Raw genomic sequence first — 21868 nt, 5'->3', positions numbered from 1 at the left:
TGAAAAGGCTCACGTGGTCAGTGCTTGCTTTGTTAATTAATGAAAATGTCAAACTATCATAACTGTTAACACGAAACTGGATTAGTCATTGTTAGAGAAGCGTATTACGTGCTAAAGGACAATCAAAACAAAGTCACTTGATTTGTACTTTTATTATTTCAAGGAGACATTTTCCATATTTTACACGAGAGGGTAGACACACGGTCTGAAACACCTTGCCACGGTTCGCGCGGTTCCCCCCGTCGGAGGTTCGAGTCCTCCCTCGGGCATGGGTGTATGTGTTGCCCTCAGCGTAAGGTAGTTTAAGTTATATTAAGTAGCGTGTAAGCCGATTAGGCTCTGGCTCTGAGCACTATGGGACTTAACATCTGAGGTCATCCGTACCCTAGAACTTAGAACTACTTAAACCTAACTAACCTAAGGACATCACACACATCCATGCCCGAGGCAGGATTCGAACCTGCGACCGTAGCGATCGCGCGGTTCCAGACTGAAGCGCCCAGAACCGCTCGGCCACACTGTCCAGCGTAAGCCGATTACCTCATCAGTTTAGTCCCACAGGAACCAATCACAATTTCCAAATTTTTTTCGAAGAGGACTGCGACGAAACTCTGCAGAACTTCTGTATTTACCTACACAGGTATATTATTGTACGACAGATAGTTTAAGAGATATGACGTCATAAACACTGAAATTGTGAAAAGGTACTGAATGAGGTTTTATTCTTTACTACGAAGACACTTATGGTCGACTCAACTTAAGGAGATCCTTGAGCCGCGCTGGATTAGCCGAGCGGTCTGAGGCGCTGCAGTCACGGATTGTGCGGCTGGTCCCGGCGGAATTTCGAGTCCTCCCTCGGGCATGGGTGTGTGTGTGTTTGTCCTTAGGATAATTTAGTGTGTAAGCTTAGGGACTGATGACCTTAGTAAAAAAAATGGTTCAAATGGCTCTGAGCACTATGGGACTTAACATCTGAGGTCATTAGTCCCCTAGAACTTAGAACTACTTAAACCTAACTAACCTAAAGACATTACACACATCCATGCCCGAGGCAGGATTCGAACCTGCGACCGTTGCGGTCACGCGGTTCCAGACTGAAGCGCCTAGAACCACACGGCCACACCGGCCGGCTGACCTTAGCAGTTAAGTCCCATAGGATTTCACACACATTTGAACATTGTTTTTTGAGATCCCTGACACCTAGCAGCGCTTTTGACAGCTTTAAACTGCGAACCGCAAACAGCTGTTAGGGGAAAACAACAGCCGTCTACATAGAGAGGCGGACAAAAGTATTCAGACACAGGTCACATGCTTATCTCACGCTCAATTTTGACTGATGCATGCACGGAATGTGTATCTGCGCATGTGCCATAATGCAGGGAATATTTCGAACGACGTCGGCTATGCGAATGTCACTATACCCTTTACGTGGAACGACTAGTTCCGTGTTATCATTACAGGTACGTGTTTCGCGCGGCGCAACAGTAATCAGACACTGCCCTGCTTGACAAGGTAACCGCGGTCTGAGGCACAACTCGGCGGCAGCAAGCAGTGAGTGTACGCAAGGCAGCTGTTTCGTACTACAGGAAAGCACAGGACGAGTCCAAAAAGACCATCGTAGTGCCATGTCCCGTAAAGGTAGGAAAACGACAGTACAAGAGCGAAGGCTAATTATGCAGCTGCACGGTGAGGGAAAATCATGTGCAGAAATAGGCAATGTCGTCAACCGAAGCCGAAAAACTAGATTTAGTATCGTCCAGAAATGGAAAGAAGAAAAAAGTTTCGTCAATCGTCCACGACTTGGATGTCCTCAGAAATTCAGGAACTGAGACAATAGGAACATAGTTCGAACGGTGAAAAACGACCCGCGGACAACGGCCCTGCTATAGCGGCAGAACTGGCCGAAGGCGTTGGTACCGATTTTAGTGTTAGAACAGTGCGGAGATGCCTGAACAGTGTCGGGTACAATTCCAGAGTGCCCAGGGGCAAACCGTTCGTCTGTAAGTGTAAAGCAAAAAAGCGGATCGCTTTTGCAGAACAATTTGTCGGCAAGGATGTGACCTTTTGGGGCAAGATTCTGTGGAGTAATGAATGCAAATTTACTTTGAACCACATGGATGGCCGCAGTTTAGTGCGGCGTCAAGCAAACACAGAGTTGGAGCTCAAAAACATGCAAGCAACCATCAAACATGGAGGTGGCAGTGTGATGGTGTGGCGATGCAAGTCTTCCAGAGGTGGTGGTGAGCTTGTCTTTATTGAAGGCATCGTGGACAAATTTCTCTAACTCGATATACTCAAACAAAATCCGACGAAAAGTGCTGCGAAGTTGGGTCTTCGAGGTGACTTTTATTTCCAACAAGACAATGATCGTAAGCATACGGAAGAAATTGTCAAATTGTGGATCCTATTCAACAAGCGTCATCACCTCATTACTCCACCGCAGTGTTCGGACCTCAATCCCATCGTAAACATCTGTAATGACCTGAGAACGAGACGACACAAACGACAAGTGAGCATTATAACACATTTGCGTGCATTGATAGAAGAAGAATGGGTGAATATCGGTTCGGATGTAACGAAATAGGTTGTTTACTCCATGCCACAAAGACTGAGGGCTGTAACACAGAGAAAGGGATGCATTGCCAAATACTGACTGCTGAGTGTCTGAATACTTTCGCCCAATGTATATTTAGATGTTCTTTCTTTTTTTCACATAAGGCGTGTTTAGTTACTTTTTGTTCTGCATATGGCCGTATTGACACATGACGTCTACATTTGTAAAGAATAAAATATATCTTTTGAGTTAAAAACACATTTAAGGTTTACTTCTCTGATTACTCCCAGTGTCTGAATACTTTTGTCCGACTCTGTAGTATGACGATGCGTTGCCACCCAGAAGTTTGCAAAATCGCGTTGTAGAGACGCGAAGCAGCTGCTCCAAGTGAACAGCAACTGTACAGGATCTTTGTACTATTGTTTCACAGCTTCAAAAGTGTCTTCACGAATATATTTTCGATGTTACAATACACACACACAGTTCATATCTTTGTTTCAATTTCTAATAGAAAATTTAAAAAAACAATACACATGCATTTCAATAAACAATACACATGCAGTATCGAGTTTGTCAGCTGGTATAAAAATTAACTAAAAGCACATTAACAGAGGTTTACATGTTCACCTACATCACCCGTCTGTGTTTTAGCTTAAGGCGGCAAACAGCTGACGTCATAAGTTCCCAGTGCCTGCATCCGTAACGTGAGAAATGATTTTTTTATTCACGTCTGTAAGTAGGATCGGGTTCAAAGGCTTTCATGGCTATGTAGAATGAAATTACTTTCCTCAGACGAGCCACTGGGCACACAAGGCCTTCTACTACACTTTCATTCTGCCATCTACATTTTCGTTTTAGTTGCTTTATTAATGACGTGGCCGGCCGCTGTGGCCGAGCGGTTCTAGGCGCTTCAGTCCGGAACCACGCGGCTGCTACGGTCGCAGTTTCGAATCCTATCTCGGGCAAGGATGTATGTGATGTCCTTAGGTTAGTTAGGTTTAAGTAGTTTAAGTCTAGGGGACTTATGACCTCAGATGTTAAGTCCCATAGTGCTTAGAGCCATTTGAACCATTTTATTAATGACATTGAGGATAGATTCTGGCCAACCAGGTTACAGCTATTCACTGCCGTCTGACTAGTATCTGCCCTTTGCCTTTATTTACTTCGACGTCGACACCAGATGATTAATTCTACCCTCCTTCACCTGTATTTCTTCCCCTCGAAACTGTCATATCAATGCAAGAAAGTGGATGCTTTCTCTAAAGTATATCGATATTTCCTATATATCGATATGATGTTGCCATTTATAGCCGGCAGACGGTATAACGTACGTATTTTCTGGTTACCTTCTGATGGACTTACTCACTTCTGTCTACAGCTACATCTACATCTACATTTACACTCCGAAAGCCACCCAACGGTGTGTAGCGGAGGGCACTTTACGTGCCACTGTCATTACCTCTCTTTCCTGTTCCAGTCCCGTATGGTTCGCGGGAAGAACGACTGCCGGAAATCCTCCGTGCGCGCTCGAGTCTCTCTAATTTTACATTCGTGATCTCCTCGGGAGATATAAGTAGGTGGAAGCAATATATTCAATACCTCATCCAGAAATGCACCCTCTCGAAACCTGGCGAACAAGCTACACCGCGATGCAGAGCGCCTCTCTTGCAGAGTCTGCCACTTGAGTTTGTTAAACATCTCCGTAACGCTATCACGCTTGCCAAATAACCCTGTGACGAAACGCGCCGCTCTTCTTTGGATCTTCTCTATCTCCTCTGTCAACCCGACCTGGTACGGATCCCACACTGATGAGCAATACTCAAGTATAGGTCGAACAAGTGTTTTGTAAGCCACCTTCTTTGTTGTTGGACTACATTTTCTAACGACTCTCCCAATGAATCTGAACTTGGCACCCGCCTTACCAACAATTAATTTTATATGATCATTCCACTTCAAATCGTTCCGTACACATACTCCCAGATATTTTACAGAAGTGACTGCTACCAGTGTTTGTTCCGCTATCATATAATCATATAATAAAGGATCCTTCTTTCTACGTATTCGCAATACATTACATTTGTCCTCGTTAAGGGTCAGTTGCCACTCCCTGCACCAAGTGCCTATCCGCTGCAGATCTTCCTGCACTTCGCTGCAATTTTCTAATGCTGCAACTTCTCTCTATACTACAGCATCATCCGCGAAAAGCGGAATGGAGCTTCCGACACTATCTACTAGGTCATTTATATTTATTGTGAAAAGCAATGGACCCATAACACTCCCCTGTGGAAAGCCAGAGGTTACTTTAACGTCTGTCGAGTAAGACACACCCGTGTGCCACTTCCGCGTGGACCTATTGATCTCTCTCTTCTCCGCACAGTGAAGAGAAAAAACACGGAGATAACGAACATATTTTACTGTAAGTCGTGTGTTCCTTTCAACAACAGTGACGTAATCGAGAAAAATACTGTAGATAGGTACTGTATGTTATTCGCACGGACACGAAACAAAAAGGAATTTCGCTGTTCGTCCGAAGGCTTTTACACAGCGCCGCCTGCCTGCAGAATCATATGAGCGATAAGATACAACGTGAGCTCAGAATAGCGAGTCAAAACCAGTTTTGAAATTACTTGTCCTTCCATCCGAGGTACTGTGTGTCACGAATTGCACTAAGATACCTAACATACAACTTTCATCTAGGTATTTCAGTTACTGGTAACATAAAAAAATGGGAAGCACACACATGTTCACTTTTTAGAGTCTACAGTTATTGTAACGGTCATAAATCTCTTGGAACATGTTAGCAAATACTTCTTTTGGAATACACTGATCAGACAGAGCATTATGACCCTCTGTCGAATAGGCGGTATCGCTACCGGCGGCGACGTGTGGTGGCATGGAAGCAATGAGGCCTTGCTAGGTGGCTGGATGGAGTCGGCACCACATCTGCACATACAAGTCACCTAATTCCCTTAGATTCCGGGGAAGGTAGCGATGAGCTCCGACCTCAATTTCAATCACATCCCAGACGTGTTCGATCGGGATCAGATCTGGCGGATTGGCGAGCCCGACTAAATCACGCCACCGTGTTCCTCGAACCTCTCCGTCACACTCCTGTATTTACAACATGGCGCATTATCTTGTTGAAAAATTATCGTCATGAAAAGCTGTATGTGCTCTGTAACCAGTGTACGATATTCTTTGGCCGTCATGGTGTCTTGCACGAGCTCCACTGGACCCATTGATTCCCACGTGTATGTTTCCCAGAGGACAATGCAGCCGCCGCCACTTTAGCTCTGTCCCGCAGTACAGGTGTCAAGGAGCTGTTCCCCTGGAAGACGACGGATTCGCGCCCTCCCATCGGCATGGAGAAGAAGTTATCGGGATTCGTCAGACCCTGCAACGCTCTGCCACTGCGTCAACTTGCGCTGTCGATGGTCACGTACCCATTTCAGTCGTAATTGCCGTTGTCGTGGTGTTAATATTGCCACATGCATGGGTCATCGACTGTGGGGGCCCATAGTTGGGAGTGTTTGGCACACTGTGTGTATAGACATACTTGTACGCTGCCCGGCATTAAAGTCTGATGTTAGTTCCGACTTAGTTCGCCACCTGTCCCGTTTTAACAGTCTGCCCAGCCTACGACGTCTGACCGTGGTTTCACATTGGTTTCGCCACGTGTTGGAGACACCTAACACAGCACTCCTCGAACACCCGGCAAGTCGTGTAGTTCCCGAAATGGTTGTGCCGAGTCTCCGAGCCATCACGATCTGCCCTCGGTCGAACTCAGATACTTCGCACGCCTTCCCCATTCTACAAACGAACAGCTTGCCCACTAATACTACACGCACCGTACGTGTTCCTAGCAGTCATTAGATTGGATTAGATTAGATTAGTACTTGTTTCATAGATCATGAATACGACACTTCGTAATGATGTGGAACGTGTCAGGTTAATAAAAGGTGTCTATACAAGCTATTACATTAGGCAAAATAGTACATGAAACTCAATATTTTTAATTTTTTTTTTTTTTGAGGTTGGGAAATTACCCACTTACTATACCCAAAAATTCATCTAATGAGTAGAAGGAGTTGCCATTAAGAAATTCTTTTAATTTCCTTTTAAATGCTATACGGTTATCTGTCAGACTTTTGATGCTATTAGGTAAGTGACCAAAGACTTTTGTGGCAGCATAATTTACCCCCTTCTGAGCCAAAGTTCGATTTAACCTTGAGTAGTGAAGATCATCCTTTCTCCTAGTGTTGTAGCCATTTACATTGCTATTACTTTTCAATTCGTTCGGATTGTTAATAACAAATTTGATAAGTAAATATATATATATTGTGAGGCTACAGTGAAGATTTCTAGCTCTTTAAATGTCTGCAGGATGATCTTGGATGAGCTCCAGCAATTATTCTGATTACACGCTTTTGTGCAATGAACACTCTTTTACTCAATGATGAGTTATCCCAGAATATGATTCCATACGAAAGCAGAGAATGAAAATAGGCGTGGTAAGCTAATTTACTCAGATGTATATCGCCAAAATTAGCAATGACCCTAATAGCATAAATAGCTGAACTCAAACGTTTCAGCATATCCTCAGTGTGTTTTTTCCACTTCAACCCCTCATCAATGCATACACCTAGAAATTTTGAATATTTTACCTTAGCTACCGATTTCTGATCGAAGTCTATATTTATTAATGGGGTCATTCCATTTACTGTGTGGGACTGTATATACTGTGTTTTGTCAAAGTTTAATGAGAGCCCATTTGTAGAGGACCACTTAATGGTTTAAATGGCTCTGAGCACTATGGGACTTAACATCTGTGGTCATCAGTCCCCTAGAACTAAGAACTTAAACCTAACTAACCTAAGGACATCACACACATCCATGCCCGAGGCAGGATTCGAACCTGCGACCGTAGCAGTCGCGCGGTTCTGGACTGAGCGCCTAGAACCGCTAGACCACCACGGCCGGCCGAACCACTTAATGATTTTCTGAAAAACATCATTTACAATTTCACCAGTTAATTCTTGTCTGTTGGGTGTGAAAGCTATACTTGTATTATCGGAAAAAAGTACCAGCTTTGCATCTTCGTGAATATAGAATGGCAAGTCAATAATATATATTAAGAACAGCAGAGGACCCAAGACCGAACCTTGCGGCACCCCATTCTTGATTGTTCCCCAGTTTGAGAAATCATCAGTTTTTTGAATATTATGTGAACTGTTTATTTCAGCTTTCTTCACTCTTCCAATTAGGTATGATTTAAACCATTTGAGCACTGTCCCAATCATACTACATTACTTGAGCTTATCTAGAAGTATTCCATGATTTACACAATCAAAAGCCTTTGATAGATCACAAAAAATCCCGACGGGTGACTTTCGGTTACTCAGAGCATTTAATATTTCATTAGTGAAAGTATATATAGCATTTTCCGTTTAAAAACTCTTTTGGAAATCAAACTGACCCCCGCCAGGTCACGTTGCTATCGCCTGGACGGTTTTATATCGTTAGTAGGTTGGTGGTCATAATGTTCTGGCTGTTCAGTATATATAGAAGTACTATTCTTACACATATTTCTGCATACGACATATATGTGTTTTCCGTATGATTCCGTTGAAGTCGAGGTGAAGCCGAGGAACAAAAATAAGTTTGCAGATGCCGTACGCAGGGATTATGTCCGATGTTAGAGAACAGTTACGTACTGTTTATTCTGAATGTTGGGTTGGTACCGTAATCTTGTCTTACCGATGACTAGACTTTCCAGTGGACAGGCAGGCGGAATCACACACAAAAGTGTTTGTTTAACTTTCGCATTCACACTTATTACCTGACCACAATATTATTGCACTTCTTCTCCCGTGGCCGTTGTCGGATTCACGCGGTGGTGATAGAGTAAACAAGTACAGCGGTGACTAAGAGAAACGCATCTGATTGCGGTTGCCTTCAGGACGGCTGTGAATATGGTAGCAAGTGGTTCAACGTGTCCTAGTGAAATATTACGATAAAAACTTACGATAAGCCAGTCGAAGTATCCTCGCTTCCAGGTGCAATAATATTGTGATCGACTAATAGGTGGGTCCCAAACAACAGAACCGAGTAAACACATCAGATGCTCACCAGAAAACCACAGTTATCGCAGGTGGTATTTGGTAAGTATTATTGCCCTGGTCTGAAGTACTTCATCTCATCGGTTTTAAATGAGGTTCATTTATTCAGCTTGCGAGGTTCCACTTGCCACCCAGTATTAAATGGTTGGCACTTAGTTAACTCATGGTGAGTTTGGAAGTCTCTGAAGTAAATTAGTTTAATGGGATGTCACAGTCCCATACTGACGTCACTCGTGAAATATCTTCTGTCACGTCCCTGGTCACGCGATCTAAATAAAAACAATCACTCTTTGGCAACACTCAACAGAGTCCCTGACAGCAGTCGTAGCGATAAGTGCAAGTCCAAAAGCGCCAAGGACTTACCAGTCCAAATGGACCAAGACGTTACCAATTCATCAGCCAACTGGGACTCCGTCATCAAGGAGGCTGTAGATTTCAGAAGGTGGAATAATAACCAAGCCAGACACTGCAACCTCAGAGCTGCATGGAAATGTAGTCTCGACGTTGCGAGACTGCAGACAGATTCACAGTTTATGTCCCAACAAGCTCCACTAGCATCGCAGACATCGACACAAAATGGTGGCAGCATGACGACAGTCAGTCGTTCGTAGCGACATTGGTACTAAAGGGCTATTTGGGAAGTAAATCTGATGAAGCTTTGCACAGATGTCTTGGGCAGCATCTTCAGTATGCACGTCGAACGCGTCGCGTCGCTCTTTTCCATTTGGAGCGCACAGCGAGCACGTGACGATGCTTAGGAAACAGCGTCTGCCGCCAAGTATTAAGACCTGGTGAGAGATTTCGCCTGATGCCATGCAGCTCACATAACACAAATGCCATGCGGTTCCTTCTTCATGACACTTCTTGGCACACTCTGCAGGGGTAACAAAGATGCTCCTGCAGCGTTTTCTATGGTAAGTGGGCGATGACCCACAATACAGCCCATAATTGGCTCCCTCTGAGTTTCATCTCTGATTACATAAACCGCTGGATTTGAAAACAACATTCTGGCAGTCAGTGAGATGTAGACCAGAGCAGAGCATTGGTGGAAATCACAGATGGCTGTCTTCTATGACGACAGTATTGGAATGTTGCCACAACGTTACAACAAATGTCTAACTCGGAGCGGTAACATTGTAGAAAAGTAGCTGGAAGGTGTGGCTAACTGTTGGAGAAAAGCCATTTTTTATTTTCTCAGTGGTTTTCATTTTGCGACCAATCTGGTCTTACTTTTTGAATAAACCTCATATACGAACAGACTACAGCTTTGCAAGGAAAACCGTGACGATCTCTGTGTTGACGAGGGGCATTTCGCCACTGTTAGTAGTGTTAGTGCTTGCGATTCTCAAGTGATTCATTTTCTTACATTCTGAGCCAAAATGGTCAAGAGTGTTGTCGCTTACAGATACAGTACTCAATGAATGACAGGGAGTGGCGCTCAGTCCCATAGTTTAGTTACGTATCGCGCATTACAAAAAGAAAATGGTCTTCGAGAAAAAGAAATAATGCTACTACAAAATATAAAATCCTTTCAGAATTTCGCTGTGGTGCCCAGAATTCCTACAGAAACGCGTGCACACTGAACACAGAGAATAGCTGACATCCTCGAAATATAACTTCATTTGTAGCAGTCATTTTCCGAAAAATGGAACTTCTATATCCTCCTTTGATATAAAAAGTAAGCGATTCCATCAAATGTACAGGGGATAGGCAAAATAATGTGAACATCTGTACTTGGGAATGATTTATTAATAAGGGGTAGGACTCCCCATTTGTCCGTAATACAGCTGCGATTCTTCTTGCAATACTGGCATGCGATGATTGTGTAGTCTCCAGTGGAATGTTATGCCACTCTCCTAGCAGAACCTCTTCTAACTCCTGTCGTGACGAGGGAGGCAGAAATCTGCTCCGCAGTCTGTGCTCCAATACCACCCACAAAGGTTCCATAGTGTTCAAGTCCACGGACTGTCCTGGCTGGGGAAGACGCTGCAGTTCAGTTGCACGCTCCTCATACCACGATTTGCTGGCCTGGCTGTGTGGATGGGTGCATTATCGTCCTGAAATATGGCATCATTTTTGGGGAACAACATTTGAATCATTGGGTGCACCTGACCACCTAAAATGTTCACATAATCGTTGGCTTTAATACGGCCATTGAGAGTAATGATGGATCAGCACAATACCATGATATGGCTGTCCACACTATCACAATTCCATCTCCGTGCTCAACCGTTGGAATCAAGCAATCAGGATTGTAGGCTTCTTTTGGCATCCTCCAGACGTAGACCCGGCCCGATATCGGAAATAACGAAAACGTAGACTCGTCGGACCATATGACGTTTTCCCATTGATCAGCTGTCCGGGATTTGTGCTCCTGACAGCATGTTTTACGCTTCTTTGCGTTGGTTGTCATCACTAATGGTTTCGGTATAGCAGCTTGTCCATGAATATTCGCTTTATGAAGTTCTCGGCGGACAGTGTCGATAGATACGGGGTCTCAAGGATGGCTATTGAGCTCTGCAGTCACCGCCGTAGTTTTTTGTAGCTTCGTCACAATTCGTATTAGGGTACGAGGAGCTCTGGCATTTAGTTTTGATTTTCGCCCACTATCACGTTTACATGATGATGTTCAAATGGTTCAAATGGCTCTGAGCACTATGGGACATAACTGAAGGGGTCATCAGTCCCCTAGAACTTAGAACTACTTAAACCTAACTAACCTAAGTACTTCACACATCCATGCCCGAGGCAGGATTCGAACCTGCGACCGTAGCGGTAGCGCGGTTCCAGACTGTAGCGCCTAGAACCGCTTGGCCACTCCGGCAGCCCATGATGATGTCTTTTCACGCTTTGTGTAGGCTGTCATGACTGTTGAAACAGTTGCTCGTGAAACATTCAGTAAGGTGGCTGTCTTCGTTACTGATGCTCGAGCTAATCGGGCCCCCACAATTTTCCCTCTTTGGAACCCTGTTAGATCCTTCATTGCACGTCGACCTCGGCCTCTGAATGCAAATATTAAGTGTGCACTACTCGTAAACAACGTGCTCCGATGCCTCTCCCACAGTACAGCGCAACATGTGCCTTACCTGCGTTGTTGACCATCAAACACAACAGTCCCATTACTACCATTGTTCACATTATTTTGCCTATTCCCTGTAATTACCAGGATGCATACGAGTGTACGTTAAAACGATTTATAGCCTGAATGCACACTACGCATTCGCAGAGGTAACTGCTGTGTCGTCCGAACAAGACACAGCCAGGGCAAAAGCACCACAGCCGCAAGGACGCGAGGTGGCGCGAGTGCCTTAGAGACTCACCCACTGCGCGACTTCCACCAGCGTCATGGGCTGCGCTGAGGGTGAAGATATCGACTTCACCTCGGCCAATTGTCTGCCTAGTACAATCCGCCAATGACCGGACGACAACGGCCAGCAGCCTACTCGAAAGACAGAAGAGCAGCACTCGTCCACTTGGTTACAGATCATCGTCCAGCACTGACTTAGGCAGGCAACGTTTAATGAACTCTTAGAGGTGGACAGGTAGTTGTTGTAAATTGCGTCTGCTATGCATTGTGAAGTTTACCTAAGATTATTTTCGCTTAGCCATTGAGGAAGTTTTTTTTTATATGTTACAAGCAATGTTGCAAACTTCATTATACAACACGTCACAAAGATAAGTAAACCTTTAAACTCATTTGTTTGACTTTGTTACTAATTTGTTGGAGTGTTGTAAAACCTTCGTTGTTCTATCCTGTTATCTCACCCCTGGGCTTAGTTGTGTATTAGTGGCGGGGAGAAATTGTCTTAGCGGTGTACTGCACCAGAAGCCGTTTCACGAGCTCACAAACTCGGCCTACCGTAACAACAGTTGGTTCAAAATGGTTCAAATGGCTCTGAGCACTATGGGACTCAACATCTTAGGTCATAAGTCCCCTAGAACTTAGAACTACTTAAACCTAACTAACCTAAGGACATCACACACACCCATGCCAGAGGCAGGATTCGAACCTGCGACCGTAGCAGTCCCGCGGTTCAACAACAGTTGGCAACTCGGCCCCACAGCAGTAGCGTCGACGTCTTTACAAAATTGGCGGCGACGATTTAGAAAAGTAGCCATACAAAAATAACTTACCTCATTGATTTGCTAATTTTTGGAATTCCGCAATTCAGTCGGTAAAAACGTAACCTTTATAGGATCAGATTGTTGCCTGTTTGTCTGCCCACCTGTTAAGATACCTTTTTCTCAGGAAACCTTCCCTCCAGACTGAGCTAGTACAGAAATACCTAATTAAAAATTATGGAGACGCAGCTGCCTCAGTGGAAAGCATTGGGAGTAGCTGAGCGTTTACAATACAATTGCCAGCTCACCCACATTCTGTCATTTTCGGCGTTTAATCGTGTCGTATCGACTCGTAAAAGATATGTAATGATTTCATGGGATGGTGCCTGCCAGAGTGGCCGTGCGGTTCTAGGCGCTACAGTCTGGAGCCGAGCGACCGCTACGGTCGCAGGTTCGAATCCTGCCTCGGGCATGGATGTGTGTGATGTCCTTAGGTTAGTTAGGTTTAATTAGTTCTATGTTCTAGGGGACTGATGACCTCAGAAGTTAAGTCGCATTGTGCTCAGAGCCGTTTGAACCATTAGCCATTTCTTGGGAGTGGAGCTTCTGGCTATGGCATCAAAGTAAACCGTATTATCGGTATTCTTGTCGCGATAAGTTAGGATAAAATTACCATCCTTCAGCTTTCAACGGTGACCTCCAACGTTTTCGTCACGAACAATCAGTGTCCTCAATGCTAAACGACGAAGATTACTCCACAGGGCAAGCCGTGGGCCATGACGTCACAGCTGCCGTGGCAGGTCGGTGTGAACTGTCAAATTCTCCTGCTTAACGCTAAGACAGCAGTACTGTTTACACTCAAAATACTCGACGCTATCTGGGCTCCGACTACATTTTACTGTTAATATTGATTCGTATCTTCTACTCCCCTGCAATATCAGTTTCACAGTTGTTTAGCTCTGTTTACGTCACTATAATGCCTAAAGATCAAAGCTAACCAGAGCCGCGTCCGGGTTCCCGGATTCGATTCCCGGCGGGGTCAGGGATTTTCTCTGCCTCGTGATGACTGGGTGTTGTGTGCTGTCCTTGTTAGGTTTTAGTAGTTCTAAGCTCTAGGGGACTGATGACCATAGATGTTAAGTCCCATAGTACTCAGAGTCATTTTGAACCAGACTTCTCGAAAATCTTACGTTTTTGTAAGAGAGGCTGAGCTTTCACTTTAAACATCTAACTGAATGACGGGGCAACATACAGAAATAAGACGGACAAGTGCAAGTACTTTTTGACGAGTATTTTCTTGTATGATGTATAACATAAATAGCCGCATCTTTTGATTGCATTAAGTCCGAAGCTTAAGTCCTTTACACTGCCAAGGGAACGTATTCCTTAGTATATGACATACACCATAAACCTCTACCTACAGTGGAGTGTGCGCTGAGATGAAACTTCGTGGCAGATTAAAACTGTGTGCCGGACAGAGACTCGAACTCGGGACCTTTGCCTTTCGCGAGCAAGTGCTCTACCAGGAGAGCTTGTGTGAATTTTGGAAGGTAGGAGACGACGTACTGGCGGAATTAAAGCTGTGAGGACGGGACGTCAGTCGTGCTTGGGTAGCTCAGTTGGTAGAGCACTTGCCCGCGAAAGGTAAAGGTCCCGAGTTCGAGTCTAGCCGGCACGGTAGCTCAGCGTGTTCAGTCAGAGGTTTAGCTACCCTCTGTAATAATTTTAAAAAAAAACTGAGTGAACGGATCAACGAACAACCTGGACGGGTGTCATGAGACGTCCGCCCCGAACATATACAACGAACAAAATAGAACAAAATGAGATAAAAAAAAGTCTCAGTCCGGCACACCGTTTTAATCTGCTAGGAAGTTTAATATGAAGCCTATGTCTGTTCCCACGTTTATTGAGCAAAAATTTGAAGTCCATCGTTCAAGAACTTTTTGAGATTTTTGGTAATAACGTAAACAACGTCTGGTCTGCCTGCCCAGTTAGTCGTGCATTCTAACGCTCTGCTTCCCGACCGGGAAGGCGTGCCGGTCCCCGGCACAAATCCGCCCAGCGGATTAGTGTCGAGAACCAGTGTGCCGGCCAGCCTGTAGATAGTTTTCAAGGAGTTTTTCCACCTGCCTCGGCGACTGCTGTACGCGTACACCATAACTACTCACCACGCAAACATTTGGGGTTACACACGTCTGATATGAGACGTTCCCGGGTGTGAGGGCGGGGGGGAGGCGGGGGTGTCCACTTTGGGCCAAACCGCACGATAACCCTGGGTTCACTGTGGGGCGACGGTGGGGTGGGTGGACTGCTGTGGCCTGCTGTGGGGTTGTGAACCACTGAGGGCTACGTCGGGACAAAGCCTCTCCGTCGTTTCTAGGTCCCCAGTTCATTACACAATACGCAATACATAAACACGTCTGGTCCTTACACGAAGATGATGAAAGTCATGGGATAGCGATAAACAAGTACACAAATGGCGACAATATATAAAAGGCGAGTATGTTGGTGTAGCTGTCACTAGTACTCAGGAGATTCATGTGAAAAGGTTTCTGACGTGATTGTAGCCGCACGACTGGAATCAAAAGACTTTGAACGCGTAATGGTAGTTGAAGCTAAAAGCATAAGATATTTTGTTTCGGAAATCGTTAAAGAATTCAATATTCCGAGATCCACAGTGCAACGAGCGTGCCGAGAATATCAAATTTCAGGCATTACCTCTCACCACGGACAAGGCAGTAGCTGACGCCTCCTACACTTAACGACCGAAAGCAGCGGCGTTTGCGTAGAACTGTCAGTGCTAACAGACAAGCAGCATTCCCTGAAATTAACGCAGAAATTTCGTACTACAACCGTATCCGTTACTACAGCACCGCGAAATTTGACATTAGTGGACTATGGCAGCACACGACCGATACGAGTTTCTTTTCTAAATGCACGACATCGCCTGCAGCGCCTGTCCTGGGTTCGTGACCAGATTGGTTGGACCCTAGACGACTGGAAAACCATAGTCTGTTCGGACGAGCCCCTATTACAGTTAGTAAAAGCTAATGGTAGGGTTCGAATATGGTGCAGACTCCACGAAGCCATAGACCCGGCTTGTCACCAAGGCAATGCGCAAGCTGGTGGTGTAACGATGCGAACTGTGCGTATATGGAATGGACTGGGTCCTCTGACTGTAAATGGTTATATTCGGCTACTTGGTGACACCACAAAAAAGAGTGAGAAACATGGTGAAAGGAGCTGCGACACGAAATTAGGAAGTATCACACGACTTTCTTCACCTAATTGTATACAGCAGTTTATAATGCCGCTACAACAGAAATGTTGTCCAGCTGTAGGTAGTGCTGCCCGTGCAAAGCCAGACTGGTATCTACTTGAATTATAAATATGAAAACAGCTCCTTATTACACAGGAATTATCTGTCCATTGGCTTATATTTCCATTCTCTCTTCTGTGTAAAGCGTGTAATATAGCTTTTTTTTGATGAATTGTCTACTGTACCCATTAGTCTGATGTGTTGATGAAGGCACGCAACCTATTTTTCACTGACATCACCTACATGTTCACGTAAAAATCAAGGTCATCGTTCGAAAAGTATAGCTTAACCAGCATTGCAATAGTTTTCGAGAAAGAGAGGTGAGCAAGAACTGGATGGAAATCACACTGCTGATTAGCGACAGGTGGTCCGCTACACCCCCCAGTCTGTTTGCGACTTTAGGCGGTCTTCCGCGCTCGTTTAGCTTGTCGACTCAGAAAAGGCGATGCACAAACAACTACAACGTGATAATGTACAGAACAAATTTTACACGGTTAATGGACAGACCTCCCTCTTACTGGTTAACTGACGACTGTTACAAAAGGAAGGGCAATCGTACACAGCAGTAATATAAAATTAATTTACCAGTGGATGTAAACAGCAGACCACGTATAACGCGATAAAAACAGAAAGAGAGAGAGGGGTTGGTTGGTTGGTTTGGGGAAGGAGACCAGACAGCGTGGTCATCGGTCTCATCGGATTAGGGAAGGATGGGGAAGGAAGTCGACCGTGCCCTTTCAGAGGAACCATCCCGGCATTGGCCTGGAGTGATTTAGGGAAATCACGGAAAACCTAAATCAGGATGGCCGGACGCGGGATTGAACCGTCGACCTCCCGAATGCGAGTCCAGTGGAGAGAGAGGGGGGGAGGGGGGGCAGGGGGGTGGTATAAAACGAAAACTCTACATCTACATGTATACTCCTCAAGCCACAGAACGGTGTGTGGCGGAGGGAACTTCACGTGCCTCTGTCATTACCTCCCTTTCCTGCTCCAGTCGCGTATGGTTCGCGGGAAGAACGACTGCCGGAAATCCTCCGTGCGCGCTCGAATCTCTCTAATTTTACATTCGTGATCTCCTCGGGAGATATAAGTAGGTGGAAGCAATATATTCAATACCTCATCCAGAAATGCACCCTCTCGAAACCTGGACAGCAAGCTACACCGCGATGCAAAGAGCGCCTCTCTTGCAGAGTCTGCCACTTGAGTTTGCTAAACATCTCCGTAACGCTATCACGCTTACCAAATAACCCTGTGACGAAACGCGCCGCTCTCTTTTGGATCTTCTCTATCTCCTCTGTCAACCCGACCTGGTACGGCTCCCACACTGATGAGCAATACTCAAGTGTAGGTCGAACAAGTGTTTTGTAAGCCACCTTCTTTGGACTACATTTTCTAAGGACTCTCCCAATGAATCTGAACTTGGCACCCGCCTTACCAACAATTAATTTTATATGATCATTCCACTTCAAATCGTTCCGTACACATACTCCCAGATATTTTACAGAAGTAACTGCTACCAGTGTTTGTTCCGCTATCATATAATCATATAATAAAGGATCCTTCTTTCTACGTATTCGCAATACATTACATTTGTCTGGGTTAAGGGTCAGTTGCCACTCCCTGCACCAAGTGCCTATCCGCTGCAGATCTTCCTGCACTTCGCTGCAACTTTCTAATGCTGCAACTTCTCTGTATACTACAGCATCATCCGCGAAAAGCCGGATGGAACTTCCGACACTATCTACTAGGTCATTTGTATATATTGTGAAAAGCAATGGTCCCATAACACTCCCCTGTGGCACGCCAGACGTTACTTTAACGTCTGTAGACGTCTCTCCATCGAGAACAACATGCTGTGTTCTGTCTGCTAAAAACTCTTCAATCTAGTTCGGGGCCCAACTTCTTGTATTTCTCCAGCATCTCTTTTGATGCCTAAAAAAATACAAACCACAAGCCTACATCTCATTCACAGTCTTTTTTTTTTATTCCTATCTCGATTCGAAAATAGTTTGCCGAATGTCAGGTCAAGAAACACGGACTTTTTCTGACAGTCGTATGAGAGGCCGGTGCTGAGGTACCTGTAAAGACGACGTAGCCTGCTGGTTGTTTGGTCCCCACAGGAGCAGACAGTAGCGGCGGCAGTGGAGTGTTGACGCCCGCGGTAGTCGCCTCCCTCGCGGACTGTCCTGCTCTGCTGTGTTACTCGGATCGTCCACCAGGCGAGGCGCAGTAATCGCCTCACAGCCAAGGTCCTTGTCACCCCGCCCCCCTCCCACGCTTCTACCCCGCCTCCCCTCCCACGCTTCTACCCCGCCTCCCCTCTCCGCAACCCACTCATTCGCATGACAGCGACAATCAGTCGCCAATCGTCACCCCACTGCTGGTTACCTTCTGCTACAGGGCAGTAAATGCCACGCACGTGCAGCGAATTACACGTTTCGATAACTGATTCCCTCTACGTGACTGAAACTCTGTGACGGATGGAAGTCAACTAGAACGAAGGAACATATGATGAGTAGAAATGTCAAAACCTCACATTTGTTAGGAGAATCAAAAATGCGTGTACCTCATTTTTTTACATAACTTATTAAAACCAAAATATTGAACATATAATCTGATGCCACAGAATTATGCAGCTCAGCACATCACTACAAAAAACTATCAGACAAATGATAAGATACATGGGTTATTAAGAATGTTCTAAGCGCCACACAAGGAAACTGACTGATTCTCACCGGCAATAAGAAAGTTTTTCTTTCAAGTGTCATTAAGACAGAGGCGGTAACGTTTTATTAGTGATAATACTAGTACAGAAATACTGTGGTAATATTTTAACTACAAAATTGTTAAGGCTTTCGTGGCCACTTATTGACAAACTGCCTATTGGCTTCTGTCTCGGGTTCTTCGGCCGACGTTCATATGATGATTTTACTGACGTTTCGCCAGCACGAGTGGCTGGCATTGTCAAAGTTTCACCCTCCACTGCCGGTGGTGAACTGCAGCCGAGCTTTTTTTTTTAGATAGAGAGGGGGCCGCTCCACGCCCGCACCAACGTGGTGACCAGACCAAAAGTTCTACTGTCACCTCCGTCAACATGTTAGTTATTTAGTAAGTGGATCAGAGGATGCGGGGCTGTGATGTTGTCCGTGCGTGTGGGTAAGATTACGCATTACGCATTAACACGGTCCATCAGGTGATAGATAGTGGACGAAACGCGAGTGAGGGTAGCGATTTCAAGAGCAGAGGGAAAAAAGTGCCAAGGCTCGTGCCGTGGGAAAAAAACCTCTGCGACAGTGGGATGGGTATTAAGAGCAGTAGTGGCTTACTAGCTGCGATAGTTCATACAAGGTTGGATTTGTCAGTATGGGTATCATGCAACATTACCGTGGCAAGCGATGGCGATGTATCCCAGTTGCTGCAGCCGCTACATTCCTGGAACAATCAAGATCGTTATATAGTAGTGGGAGATCGGCCATAGATCATCTCACTGTGTGGGGGATGTGTGGAGCTTGTCTGCATGCAGTGTACTGTACGGCTTCCCTGCGTGGTGCCAGTTATTCGGCAGTGTATTCCAGCTGGATATCCAGTAATGGCGTCTGATTAACAGGGGCTCACCTGTACCGTTGTGTTTGCGTGTGCTTGGCCATAGATGTTAGGTCCTTACAAATATGTCTTTTGGTCTTTTATGTTTCCTTGTAGGGTTGTGGTCGTAGTTCTCCAGATTCAGAATAAACGGGTTCTGCGAATGTCTGGAGTTTCTGTATAGTCTTGTGGTGAGTTTGTGGATTTCCTCCTTGAGAGTCTCAAGTCGGTATTCCCGGTGAAGGTTCGCGATGGGTGTGTATCGTGGAGCATTGCTTATGACTTTGAGTCCTTTGTTTTGTATGAGTTGCAGACGGCGCAGGCGTGTAGGCGAAGCGTATCCCCAGACAAGAGCTGCGTATGTCATCAGGGGTCGAATAAGTGTCAGCAGCCGAGTTCGCGGCCGCACACCATATGTACCTGGCGCGCCAACGTCCGAGGGCTTCTCTGCGGTCATTTCCGGTGCGGTTCTCCTCTTGCTACCTACGACGGTCGTTCGCTGCAGTACGCTGTAGAAGCTGTTCGCGTGTTTTTGTATTTCTACAGCTTCTCTGAACAATCGGGTGTGATAGTGCTTCTCTACAGCCAGAACTTCTGTTGAGGGCTTGTTTTGGGGAAGGATACCAAACATAGAAGTCATCGGTCTCATCGTATTAGGGAAGTACGAGGAAGGAAATCGGCCGTGCCCTGTCAAAAGAACCATCCCGGCATTTGGCTGCAGCTATTTAGGGAAATCACGGAAAACCTAAATCAGGATGCCTGTACGTGGGATTGAACCGTCGTCCTCCTGAATGCGAGTCCAGTGTCCTATCCACTGCGCCACCTCGTTCGGTAGAACCTTCGTGTCGGCGAATTTTATTACGTGATAGGTCTCAATTGCAATGTCGCTTATGTTCTTTGATCCTGGTGTTGATTAATCGTCCAGTCATTCCGACATAAATTTTTCCGCATGTGCATGGTATACGGTACATTCCCGACATTGCAAGTGGGTCCCTTTAATCCTTTGCCGATCTTAAACACTCTTTGATCTTCCTTGTCGGTTTGAAAATCGTCTTTACGCCGTGTTTGCGCAATATAGGCCGATTCTGTCCGTCACTCTGGAAATGTATGGCAGAAAGGTCGTACCCGACATTTCTTTTTCTGTTTCCTTACTTCGCCGAATGTTTGGCTCTGTTACAATCCTAATATAATCTGTGGAGTACCCACTGCTCCTCAGAACAGTTTCCAGATGTTGCAATTCGCGTCTGAGGTAGTGCGGCTCACATATTCGTCCTGCTCGCGTTACGGGCGTATTAATCATGCCTCTTTTCTGGCTCTGGTGATGGTTTGGTAGTTTGTGCAGGTCTCAGTCCGTGTGTGTCGGTTTTCGATACAAGCTGTGTCCCAGGTTTTCGCCATCCCTTGTGACCAGCACATCTAGAAATGGTAGTTTTTTGTCCTTTCCTACTTCCATAGTAAATTTTATGTTGGAATGGAGGCTGTTCAAGTGTCTTATGAAGTCACCGAGTTGTTCTTCACCAAGGCTCCACACAACGGAAGTATCATCGACGTATCTGTACCACACATTAGGTTTACAAGTTGCCAAGTCTAGTGCCTGTGCTTCGAAATGTTCCATGAAGAAGTTGGCCACCACTGGACTAAGAGGACTACCCATGGCGGCGCCTTCCAGCTGTTCGTAGAAATTGCCATTCCACGTGAAATAGCTCGTGGTGAGACGTGCATGGAAGAGCTTTGTGATGTGTTGCGGGAAACTGGAACCGATGTGCTCCAGAGAGTCACTGAGTGGCAATTTCGTAAACAAAGAAACAACAACAAAGCTGACCAGGATGTCGTTTGGTCCATGCTTCAGTTTCTTCAGCTTCTCAATGAAATGTACTGAGTCCCTAAGAGAACAACAAGTTGACCACTTTCTTTTTCCTGTATCTTTATGTGTTCATTCCATGTTAACTGGCGATCAATATTGATTCCTAAGAACTTTGTGTTTGTTACACAATCTATAGATTTGTCATCTTCGCTCTACAAGACAGAGTTGGTTTTCCTCGCTATGCTCTACAAAGGCACGACCCTTCGCATACGAGGTGGCACACCTACCTAGAGAGACAACTCAAAGACTCCTGGCCCAGTCATTCAAACAATTTGCCACCTCCGACATGAGACGGAAGACTCTGACCATCAACGTCAGAAACGGCAACTCAGCGATAATCAGGCATTGCTCAGACGAAGCGGCCCCCC

The 21868-nt window shown here is 45.5% G+C and overlaps 1 protein-coding gene across 1 annotated transcript in view; it reads right to left on the bottom strand.

The window, feature by feature from the left end:
* The window catches only part of LOC126175093 (proton-coupled amino acid transporter-like protein CG1139), a 153966-nt gene extending 135720 nt beyond the window's left edge, over positions 1–18246 (bottom strand). Inside the window, exon 1 of the mRNA XM_049921634.1 lies at positions 18133–18246. The gene's annotated coding sequence lies outside the window, so the exon portion shown is untranslated. The remainder of the gene's footprint in view (positions 1–18132) is intronic.
* Between the last annotated feature and the right edge of the window lie 3622 nt (positions 18247–21868).

Source organism: Schistocerca cancellata, chromosome 3 (assembly GCF_023864275.1).
Source record: "Schistocerca cancellata isolate TAMUIC-IGC-003103 chromosome 3, iqSchCanc2.1, whole genome shotgun sequence".
In the NCBI taxonomy this organism is placed as follows: Eukaryota; Metazoa; Arthropoda; class Insecta; order Orthoptera; family Acrididae; genus Schistocerca; species Schistocerca cancellata.
This window is presented reverse-complemented; position numbering and strand designations above follow the sequence as displayed.